Source organism: Anser brachyrhynchus, assembly GCF_964034855.1.
Source record: "Anser brachyrhynchus genome assembly, chromosome: 2".
NCBI classification, from domain to species: domain Eukaryota; kingdom Metazoa; phylum Chordata; class Aves; order Anseriformes; family Anatidae; genus Anser; species Anser brachyrhynchus.
In genome coordinates, this window is record NC_137695.1 from 102578530 (window position 1) to 102588517 (window position 9988).

The following is a 9988-nucleotide window of genomic DNA, read 5'->3' on the forward strand; positions in this document are numbered from 1 at the left end:
GGACGAGAGTGACCGAGAAGGAGCAGCGGAGAAGAAGCTCTATAGGCTGACCATAACCCCCATTCCCCCATTCCCCTGCGCTGCTCGGGGGGAGGAGGTGGAAGAGGGTGGATGGGGGGGAAGGTGCTTTTGGTTTCTTTCCTTTGTTTCTCGCTTCTCTAGCTTGTTAGTAGTAGGTAATAAATTTTACTGTCTCCCTACGCTGAGTCTGTTTTGCCTGTCACAATAATTACTGTGCAATCTCCTTGTCCTTATCTCAACCCTTGAGCCCTTCTCATCATATTTTCTCCCCGTTCCTCTCTGAGGAGGGGGAGTGAGAGAGCAGTTGTGGTGGAGCTCGGCTGCCCACCCAAGTAAAACCACCACAGCATGAAATCTTTATGTTTGTGAAACTAAATGGGTTCCCTTTGTTAGGACAAAAACAATTTAAAATAAACTTGTTACTACAGCTAGTATTCTAGACAAAATTTCTTATACCTACTCCAACATTTTCCCTTCTGCAGTATGGCATTTTTTGGTCTTTTATTCAAGCTAGAGACACTCTACTATAACCAGTAGCAAATAAAGAATATCCACAACCTCTAGATTTAGCCTGAAGACAAAAAGAGAGAATAATCTTTTCTTCTTCCTATCCCAAGCAAAGGAAAAGAAAGTATGTGAGGTAAACTGAGTGGAAAAGCCAAGCTTATCCCCTGTTTCTGACATATTGTAACAGTAATATGCTATTGTCTGTATTGACTATAATCCCTCTATTCAAATTATCACATATTTTGTTTATATTAATTAATATATACATATATATATATATATATATTAACATTAGGGACGTTGTTCTCCCTAGTCAGTATTTGATCTTACTTCTAGCCTCAATGACCTATATAGTCAGTCATACCGAATGCAAAAAAAAGGATTCTTTGTGCTGACACTGCTTTTCTCACCATATTTGGAAATCCTCAGCTAGAACATATAAACTGTACATACTTTTACAGAGCTCGGCACAGAAAAACAAACAAGCAAACAAACAAATCTACGACACATGGTAGGTTAGCAGATAGTAAGGGAAGCTGAAAAGTACATTTGTTGGGGAATGTTAGGTTGTGCTGTGGAGAGAAAAGGAGATTTGCTGAAAATGACAGCAAAATTTGCTAGGAATTCCCAGTAGAAGTTACAGAAGAGTGGCTGATGCTATGTATGATCAATTCTTTGCATTTTTTATTTTTATTTTTAACAAGGAAATAACAAAATATTAGTTCATTGTAGTGAGGTCATACAACCATCTTCTGTGTTGATCTATAAAGTAATTTAAACCTGTATTCTCAGTGATGTGATTTTAATGAACCTAGGAAACAATTTGAGAAACAAACATATTTCTATCCAGTGATAAAACTCAAAATATCTTTAAATTATTATTTTTTGTTACTTGGGATTTTGTGGGTTTACTTTGCTTTAACTTATGTAATAGCTGCTGTCATTTCTAACATAACAACCATGAATAATAGAAGTTTAGAGTTGTTGAAATATCTACATTAAAAATAACAGCCAGAAGAAGCTGGAGAAATGTAATGGAATGGCATATGTATTCCAATGTTAATGTGTGTTCAACAGAGGATAAAATGAATGAGAATCATTCATTTGAGAATAATGAGAATAATGTATCTAATAGTCTTCACTGTATATATATTATTTGTGTATACTCAAGCATATAATACTCTTTGTTGGGCTCCTAGCATCTTTATCACAGATAATCTATGTTGTAAACAACAGATGCTGAGATTATAGCATGCAGGCTCCCATCACCAGGAGGTATATTTCAAACGTGTAGCAATGTTGATGCTAAGGGTTACATTCTCAAATGCGGTAGGAAGGCTTAAAAGAGATTGGATGTTTCCATGGAAAACCAGACAGTCACTATATTAAACAAAACATTTGGAAGTGATGCCTAAAGCTCTTAAATCCAGGATTAAGTCAAATGCTAAACATGGTCTGTTATGCAGATAGACTATTTCCAAACAGCCTTCTGCACATATATGCTTGTTAAATAGCTGATACTATCTGAGAGGTGGGGGAAATCTTCCCCTTAAAAACATACTGGCTTAATTGGCATAGACATCTTGTAAAACCATTGCAGTGCCTGAAGAAGACTGTGGTGTCAAGCACAAAATCATTTTTAGAGGAAAATATAGTAACGTTATTACAACTCCTTATTAGATGAGGTATTAATCCTACAACTTGTTTTGTTTATATGATGTATTGAACTTTCTAACAATATAAACACTGCAATGTTGTAAAATAGAACATTGCAAAAGACTTTGTTTTGGTTTTGTGTGTGCATATATCTTGGAGAGCCATCAAGAAAACCCTGTCAAATTCAGAGGGCTACAGCATCTCCCCTGTGAAGACAGGTTGAGAGAGTTGGAGCTTGTTCAGCCTGGAGAAGAGAAAGCTCTGAGGAGACTTTATAACAACCTTCCAGTACTTAAAGGAGGCCTACAGGAAAGATGGAGAGGGACTCTGTCAGGAGTGAGACAAGGGGTGATGATTTTAAACTAAAAGAGGGGAAATTTAGATTAGAGGTTAGGTGGAAATTCTTCGCTCAGAGGGTGGTGAGGCACTGGAACAGGCTGCCCAGGGAAGCTATGGATGCCTCATGCCTGGAGGTATTCAAGGCCAGGTTGGATGAGGCTTTGAGAAACCTGGTGTAGCGGAAGGTGTCTCTACCCATGGCAAGGGGGTTGGAACTAGGTGGTCTTTTAGATCCCCTCTAATACAAACCATTCTATGATTTTATGATTCTATGACATTTTTCAAGATTGCTGACAATCATTTAGGAAAATATAACCTAGTTCTTAAGATTTGGGGATGGTGCTTTTCTGAATCAACTTTTTAACAGCTCTTGGTCTTATCAATTTTCAGGTGTTGTAAATGTGACTATATATATTTAACTCTTTTAAAAGCAAATGTATAGATTCCAGACTACTAGAGTACTCAGTTCCTAAAAATAAGATTGTTTAAGCTTTTATTAAAAAGTATTCATGCAATTTTATTTAAATTGTTGATACTAGCTGCAAAATAGACTAATTGAAATATTTGAGAAATGTTTCATGAAATAAAATGGTTAAAATATTCATATGCATAGTCTCTATTGAATAGGACTGGCATTTAAGGTTTTAAAATTAGAAAAAAAATCTTTGAATAAAGGAAAACATTTGCAGATATTTCGGTCATATCTGCATTTGTAGTGACAGCATGAAATAATTAGGGAGGTTTATTTTTAAGTTTAGTCTTCATGGGACTTAAAATTTATATTTGACTATTTAAACTGTAGCTTTTAATCAGTATATTTACTTTTGGTTCATTTTTAACTCAGAGGTGTCTCTAATGCCTTTTAGCTGGTGAAGGTCCCATTTCCTGTTCTTGCCTACTCTGAGGGTCACAGTGCAAGCACAGTATCTTTCCTGTACTAGTATGTGCTTCCCCTGACAGTGTGCAATTGTGCTGTGCTTTGTACCAGTACATGTGCATTCAGTCTAAGGAAATAAGTCTGAGAAAGTGTTAGAAGGTTATAGAGTTAATGGTGGGGGTGATCTCCAATGTCACTGGTAGTAATGGATATAGATTAAATTTCAGATAAACTAGTTGAAACCACAAAGTAGGCTTTTTTAAAAAAAATATTATAATAACATTTTACTTTATAATTACTTTACAAGGACACTGCTGGAGTTAAATCTGAGAGATGGTATTCTAATATAGGGGCTCATATTTATTTTTTTGTTTATGTATAAAACAAAGTAACAGCATATATATATGTGATTACATATACCTCATTATTATTAATATTAAAATTCTAAAATGAGTTTGATAAATGTAAAGTGTTGTCATTCTGTGTATGCTCATTTTTATAAGTTGACTGAGTACTTACTGTGTGCACCATGTACTACAGTCAGCTATTTACAAAGATTTATATGCCCAATACTTCATCACCAATGAGCTTAAGATGCCCAAATATTGTTAATTATCTTAATTAAGTCTTTAACAATTAAATTTGTTTCTTAGACAATGCTATTATACTGCTACTCATACATTTGCATCTTATTAATATATGAAAGTGAATACAGAGCACATACAAGCAGTACAGAGAGCTGGCAATACTTTCCTGCATAGTGCTATTGCTGTCCTGAGATCAACATACTGGTGTCTTTCAAAATAAATAAATAGATAGATAGATAGATAGATAGATAGATAGATAGATAGATAACCTTAAAATAATAGGGGAAAAATACAGTTAATTTTTCCAGAAAAAAAAAAAAGACTCATGTCCATCCAGATTTATATGTTTTCTTCTAGTAAGATTGCTATAGTTTGTTCTCTAGTTTAAGAAATGAAACTGATACCTACACAGTGAGTTTCGTTCATTTAAATTGCTGCAATAGCAATATTGCTACCAAATAGAATTTAGGAAAAAGGAAAATGAAACAATTCTAAACTTTTTCTCCTACACCATTTGCACTATCCAGTACACTTCCTCAAATACATGTTGTCATTTTTAGTGGACAGGTAAAAGAGAAGAAAGAGTTCAAGAGCTAGATTGTAAGTCAATACTACAGAGCTTGCATTAGCACATTTTTCAGTCTCATCTGTTTTGGACTTTGAATGCTTGACTCTTGTTATCTTTGAAATTGCTTTGTCACAAGCTATTCATCTATTGTACTTACAGATATTAGGCAAGATTGAAAAGTTGGAAACCAAACTAAACTGAATCAAAAAAAAAAATCCTAAATGAATTGGAACAGTACCCAAATGCAAGTTATAAAACAATAAAAAATACAGATTTATTTATTTATTTATTTATTTATGAGGATTATATTTCAGAATATGTTTTTGCTTTTAGAACAAGTTCAACAAGAAAATGCTGGGTGTTCCCTTTCAAGAGCAATTAATCTCTTTTGAAATGCATAAATCAAAGAATCATAAAATGGTTTGAGTTAGAAGGGACCTTAAAGATCACCAAATTCCAACCCCCTTGCCATGGGCAGCAGCACCTCCCCCTAGACCAGGCTGCTCAAAGCCCCATCCAACCTGGCCTTGGGATGGGGCATTCACAACTTCTCTGGGTAACCTGTTCCAGTGCCTCACCACCCTCTGAGAGTGAAGAATTCCTTCCTAATGTCTAATCTACATCTACTCTATTTTAGTTTAAAGCCATTACCACTTGTGATGTTATGCTCATCTCACTACATTCCTGATAGAGTCCCTCCACTTCTCTCCTGTAGACCCTGTCTAGTACTGAAAGGACACTCCCCAGGTCTTCTCTAGGCTAAATAACCCCAACTTTCTCAGCCTGTCTTCACAGGAGAGGTGCTCTAGCCCTCTGATCATCCTCATGGTTCTCCTCTGGATCTGCTGTATCAGGTTTATTCCTTTCTTATGTTGGGTGCTCCAGCGCTGAACATAGTACTCCATGTGGGGTCTCAAAAGAGTGGAGCAGAGGGGGAGAATTACCTCCCTTGACCTGTTGGTCATGCTTCTTTTGATGCAGCCCAGGATACGGTTGGCAAAAATGCACTGCTGGCTTATATTCAGTTTTTCATCCACCAGTCAGCTTTGTCATTGTCTCATTCTTTCCATTCTAATTTCATCAGTGACCATATAACTGTATGCTTTATTACACACTGCACAGGATGTCATAGCTTCATGTCCTTATCTCTTGCAGGTTATATGGAAAGGATGCCAAGATTTCATCTCCTGTAATCACTTTAGACTTTAAGTCAGAAGAGGTCACAGGGGGTATTAAGAAAGCTGCAGCTTTCTAAAAATAATGAAAAATAAAGCTGTGCAATGAGTACGGTTTTGTTTCTGTGTTTAGTAGATTAGAAAAGACCTTCCTGGTAACAAAAAGAATTGCACTACAAGTCCTCTGTGAACATTAATAAAACTGTACCCATAAATGTTGAAAAGCTCTTCTCCAGTAGGGTAGCATGAATGAACAGTTCATAGAAAACACGAGAGACAAATCTTGATATTCAGAACGTTGGATGGATCAGACTCTTTTAAGTTTTCCAGTAAACATAAAAAGATTATTTTTATATTGGTTTGCTTAAAAAAAAAAAAAAAAAAAAAAAGAAAACAACCAAACAAAAAAACTATTATAGCAGTTGTTGTACCTGAAACGGATATTGATAGTATTAATTAAAACCTTTTTCAGTCATCTGCTTATAATTTGGCAAACTTTTGTGGCAGAGCATTACATTGTCCTGGATGACCTGTAAGTTCATATATTACGGGCAAGATATAGTCCTGTGGGAAGTCTTTTTTTTGTTTATCTGTTTTTAAATTTGAAGAAGAGGAGAAGAAGAGATTTAAATGCACATGTTGGAAAGCTGATAGGTATGGCATCCAAATGTATATCAGACATTTTAAAGACAGGATTAGTTGAAGGACTTATGATTTCAGGGTACAGTACACCCAGTACAGATTCTGTGGAGAAGTAGCCTTAGATATAATGTTTATAGGTAAAATAGCACAATCGAAGTAAAGAAAACAAGATTTGGTGTAAGTTCACAGGCTTCACAACACAATTCAAAAGACACAAAAGACATGGAACAAACCAGAATAGAGGCACTATGGCCACATTAATATAGTAGAGAGATATAATATAGTAGAGAGAGGAACAAGGTAAACAGAAATATCAGTGTTCTGCACATAGATGCCTAGTGGTGCACAGGGTAGATAACATGAAGCCACTCACATCCCGGTAGAGGTTTTCTTTCTTTCTGGAAGTCATTGCCATAAAAAATGGAAATATATGTAATGACTTTAATATCAGATTAGTGAAATAAGCTGCTGAAGCAAGTTGCTTACTATTCATCTAACAGAATTTCAACACAACACCCTCTGCAACTCTACATTTCTGTCTCTATACCAAATTTGTGTGTCTTCTCCAGATTATGTAGCATTTTTTGTTCAAGTAGAGTGAACTACAACTTCCAGACAGAAAGCAGCTTAGATCGGTGCAACATTCAACCAGAGAAGTCTTTAAAAAAATAATAATAAATAAAAATACTTCTGGACATGACAGAGAGATGCTTACATAGTGCTTTTGTGTCAGTTACACTTAATTTCTTGACTAACAGATAGGAACAGTCTAATCATTTTGTGGTTTGAACAATGTCTATATATATATATATATATTCCCATCCACATGTATCTGAAGCTTGTAGAACCTTGAGACAAACTGAATCAAAACAGAAGTTAAAAATAAGGGTCTTGAATAAAGAAAACAGTAAGACTTGTGCTGGAACAGGTCAAGGATCCTTAATTCTTTGTATGGCAGGAGGAGGGTGCATACAAAAAGGGGGTGAGGGATGCAGAAAAAAAAAATACTGGCTATGCTCTTTTGAATGGATTGTTTCATAAATTTGCCTTCAGCCAGACAGCAGATGTGCAGCCTGAGGAGAAGCTATTAGAATATATCATGAAGAAGGCACAAGTGAATGCAATGCTCATCTCACTGCAGTGCCAGCTATTGAGATTCTAGTTCTGCAAGGTAAGAATATTGCATATCCTAGGAAAAGCAGTACTGTTGCCAGATGTAGTAACCAACTTCAGAGTATCACACAGATGGCACTTTGGAACAGAAACGACAGACTTACATGCTGCCATACTTATGCTTCTGGGTCTGGGAGGACGAACGACCTGAGGCAGAACTGAGCAGGATGAGACTACACAGACAGCAAAAGAATTCATGCTCTTGAATTTGTTTAAACCACAAGGAATCAGTAATAAATTAGCTGTTTAGGAGACACTATACTTTATATGATACTCAGGAAATGCCCAGTTATACTGCTTTCTGCTCTCCTAGTGACTAAAAACGTATGGATCATACTAATAATGTAATAAAGTCAGAGAGTGAGGGTAAGGAAAAATAGTGTACTAGTCACTTCTGCATTTGTTTGCTCCTTCAACAATTAATTTGTGCAATGAAATTTTGACCTAGTAGAAAGGTCCTACACAAAACACAAAGCTCATAAATCTTGTAATGCCACATATAGTAAAGGAATATGCAAGAAAAGGATTGAACTTAAGGCTCTAACACGTTAGTGGTGAGACAGTATGATCATGTCTGCTATAGAAAAAAGCTAATAAATAATCACATTTATGTATGGGATAGTTTATTCTTTATTATGCCCTGTTTCTAGTATTTTCATCATAGCTATCCAGGAACAAGCAATTAAAAAATAAAACAATTTATTATTCTTAGAGAATATATGCCAGATATCAGTTCACTAGAATTCTTTAACTTCCTGTGATTTACTTATACACAGACCTGTTATATACTTGTAGAAATAACTGAAATGAATTATGTCTTATTAAGATTACTTAGGAGATGATTAATTAAAGAAAACCTTAATATGACCTCTTTTCAATAGGTTACCCACTTCATCTACAGCATTATTGATTTAGAATACAGATACTCTAGGTTTTACCTTAGAAAACCTTGCCATAGAAGACTTGGAATAGTTCATGTAACTATTAGAGGAATACAAAAATGTTCTGATAATTTGAAGAGAAATATTGTTGGAAAACTACTGAAAGTTTGATGGCCAAGAATCATTAACAATCTGGTGCTTATTTTTGAACAGGTGTACAATTTAATTATCAAAGCCAATGGGCAATATTAATGCCAGTTTCACAGAAGCAAAACACTGCTGGGGGTTCTGAGCCAATGAGTGAGTAAATATCTCATTTCAGTTAGACAGTCTAGGATAATCAGGAGTAGTCCACAGTGATAAGCATAAAATACTGCAGGCAAGAAATAAAAATGGTACGTTAATTCTCTACAGTAAAAATAAGCAGCACTTGTCATATTGATACATTCCTGCCAAAATATTTTGCCGTTCATTAACCTCTGAGATATTTCCAGTTTTTATGCAGAATTATAAGGGGCAAGATCTAAACAGATAAGATACACATAACTACTAGGTATTATTTGGATTATTTTCCCTTTTTATTTAATTGTCTTAAGTGACAAGCTTCTAAAAGTTTTGACTTAGCATAATTTCTCCAAGAAATCAAATATATGAGCCTAGAAAATGCTATTTGCTTAGAAAGAACCCTTCTTCTACATGCAGTATCTCTTACAAGTAAACCTCAAGAATTTTGTTAGTGCTATTATACAGAAAATATATATATATATATATATTAGTAGTATTACTATTTTAATTCCAGTAGAAATCACATCAATATTCTTGGAAATTATTAATCCCACAAAGAGATATACCCTCTGGTAACATTAAAAAACAAACAAACAAATAATAAAAATAATAATAAAAAAACAATTGCCAGTTTAAATGTTTTCATTCAAAAAGGACGATATTACTTTAATATATTCAAAAAGGAAGATATCACTTTAATATATTTTTCCATCTTTTTTTTTTTTTTTTAATCTCTAAATTTATTATCTGATTCGTAACATTAATTCCAAATCCTACATTTCTAATAGGTAATTTAAAAACAACTCCTGCTCCCCACTCTGGTCTAATGTCCCCCCCCCCCCCCCCCCCCCAAAAAAAAATACAAAAAAACCCACATTATTTGTCAAGGTTGTTGTTTTTTTTTTTTGCTTACCTAGCTTTCTTACGCATGTCCACAGAGTCAAACTAAATCTTCATCTAATGGATTTGAAATCAAAAGTTTTCCTCAAACTTCCATTGTTCAATTTTATAATTTATAATCTTAAACTGCTCTGCCAAATTTGTACTTGTTTTCCTATATTATTCCTATAAATTTTACTTGTTTTCCTATATAACTGAAACATGACTTGTAATTTCTAACTAATAAACTGCACTAGCTTGGTCCTTAACTAAGGAATGTCTCTCTTTCAAATACCATGGAGAAAATACAAATTCTGATAAGACTTTGTTACTCCCTTTCTATTAACAAAAAACAAACAAACAAACAAACAACAAAAAAAAAACAATCAAATATATAA

The 9988-nt window shown here is 34.6% G+C and overlaps 1 protein-coding gene across 4 annotated transcripts in view; it reads right to left on the minus strand.

The window, feature by feature from the left end:
• The window catches only part of CCDC102B (coiled-coil domain containing 102B), a 164207-nt gene that overhangs the window by 21088 nt on the left and 133131 nt on the right, over positions 1-9988 (minus strand). The gene's annotated exons all lie outside the window — the stretch shown is intronic.